The following is a 2,584-nucleotide window of genomic DNA, read 5'->3' on the forward strand; positions in this document are numbered from 1 at the left end:
TCTCCATCGGCATATGGGTGAGTAGATAATGGCTGAATTTTCATTTTTGGGTGTATTATCCCTTTAAGTGCTATATCTCAGGCTTCAGAACTGAAGAGGCCTCTTGGATGAGAGGTGAAACGTCTTCAAGAAACTCAAGCAAGTCCAGTTGCCTATGATACAGCACTTTAATGAGAAATATGCATATTTTTATTAGAGTAAAAAGCCCAACACTGCTTTAAGTGAAATGCTAAACTCAGCTCATAAACATGGGCACAGTGAAAACACTAACATGCTGATATTTAGGATCTCATTATCTTATAAACATCCATAACTCCTTTACTGAGAGTAATCATATCTTCCATTCAAGCTTTGGTTTTGTCCCACCTGGATTATTGCTCAGCAGTTTGGTCCAAAACCTCATTAGGAATTATAACTGGTCCAAAATAAAGCAGCATGTGTAGCTGTTTCTTGTGGGTTGAAAACTAATGTCACAAAAATGAAGAAATGTCTCTCTTGGTTTGAAGTGAAAAACAGATGGCTTCATTAGGAATGTCACAATAACAAAGACATTTATTTTATTTTATTTTCACAAAAAAAAGTCCTTTATTACAGATCAATGCAAGAATGGAATTCACATCCTTCATCTTCTCCTTGGTCAAATACAAACCACTGATGCACAACAAGGTCTACGATGGAGCAACAGAGAGAAACAAAACAAGACGCACACCCATCGCTGCACAATACAAGATATGCAAGGTCCCACGTAACATCACCCACCGGGTAACCAACCCAATGCAGGACTCTGGTCCAGGGTGGGAGGGGTCGGCCACCATCATTCCTGAAGGTTTACAGGTCCTGAAGGAGCACCACATTGCAGCCAATCACCTCCTCAGCAGAGTGAATAATAGCTGCAGTCTGCTCTTGTCCTCGGCAGTGGCAGCAGCGTACCAGATGGTGCTGGAGGAGGTGAGGATGGACTTGATGATCACAGTGTAGAAGTGCACCATCACTGTCTTTGGCAAGCTGAACTTCTTCAGCTGCTGCAGGAAGTAGCCTACAGCCTCTGCTAAGCTTCAGTGAAGGAGCTGACGTTCCCACTTGATTGATATCCAGTGATAGTTGTGTGTACATCCACTGCTAACAGGAATTGCTAATAGCTAATTCATTACACTTTTAATAGTGCCAATATCTGAAATAGGGCTGGGTGCAAACAGAACAACACTGCCATCACAGTTTTGGCAGAGATCCTGAGCAACCACAGAAACACAGTATGTTCATGTCATTTCATTCACATGTTTTTTTCACAACTTTGCTTTCACTCCGGTGACCCTGACTAAAACGTTGGGAAACAGTCGTGTTTGTCTTTCCACTGAAATCACTGCGCGTCTGTGAGTCTTTCTAAGCAACAACACCATTTGTAATAATTTGAAGCCATGTCTGGGGATCTGAGTGAGACCAGCAGACGTTTTGTGGAGGCGGCGCGGTGCTGGCAGAGATAACGACTGTCAGACAGGACCGGCCAGCTTTGATTGTCACTGCACAGACCCATATCACTTTCTCTTTCAGGCTTCTCTCCAACTCCCCGCCTCTCTTTATCCCCTCTGTCTTAGTTTCTCTGTTGCTCTTTCTTCTCCTCTCGTGTTTTTGTTCTTGTTCTTTGCTCCATTTCTAATTATTCTTGGTGTGTGTTCTCTGTCTCTTTCTCTTTTCTTTTCATTTTCAAAACACTTTAATGGCACCTCTGCCCCCAGAGGCACAGATATACAGTTGTTGTGTGCAGCTACATGGAAGTCTATAGTCCCTATGAATTAAAAAAACATTTTCCCAGTTTAATCCCATGTCCACATGTGTGAATCAATCATTTATCTTTTGTTATATGCCAAATATATGTAAAACAAATTAGCATTAGCAGTATTTTACATCAAAATCCATGCCTCTTCTCTGTCTGTATAAACAGGTGAAGCTGCTTCAAATGTTTGATGACTCATCCTTTACCCAGGGGTGTTTACAAAAGTTTATCCAATCAGTGAGGCTTTAGGAGACAAGCAGCCAAACTGATCATATAAAACCAAACTTTGCCATTTGTAGGTTGTAGTAGCTAACAGAGCAATATAGAGAGTAGGTGTGTAACAATACATGTATTCGTACTGAACCATTCGGTACAAGGCTTTCTGTTCGGTTACAAACCGTGCGGGTCAAAAAAGTTTCTGCCCAGACTGTGACCCCCGCGGAATTCGCCGGCGGAACTACACAGCTGGGCCAATGAAATTGTTTGTTTATAGTCGCGCAGACCCGGGAGAATCCAAAATCCAGTCAGGCAGAACAGTATGGGAGAAAGGTTGATAAACCTCGTTTCACAGCACCCCGTCCTTTCTGATAACAGACAATATGAACAATGAATTAAAGGACAACGTCTGGCAGTCCATTGTCCAGCTTGGTGGCTGCGGTGAGAGTGGTAAGTGCTAAAGAAAGTTGACGTTGACGCTTATTAAACGTTAGCTTACTAACTCGCCGCTGCTGCTACTCTCGTCCATGTTCACCCACACTCGTTCACACTGCGCGGATTTGGATCACAACAACGCGAAAGTCCACACCGCGTCCG

The sequence above is a fragment of the Epinephelus lanceolatus genome, chromosome 7 (assembly GCF_041903045.1).
Source record: "Epinephelus lanceolatus isolate andai-2023 chromosome 7, ASM4190304v1, whole genome shotgun sequence".
Taxonomy (NCBI): domain Eukaryota; kingdom Metazoa; phylum Chordata; class Actinopteri; order Perciformes; family Serranidae; genus Epinephelus; species Epinephelus lanceolatus.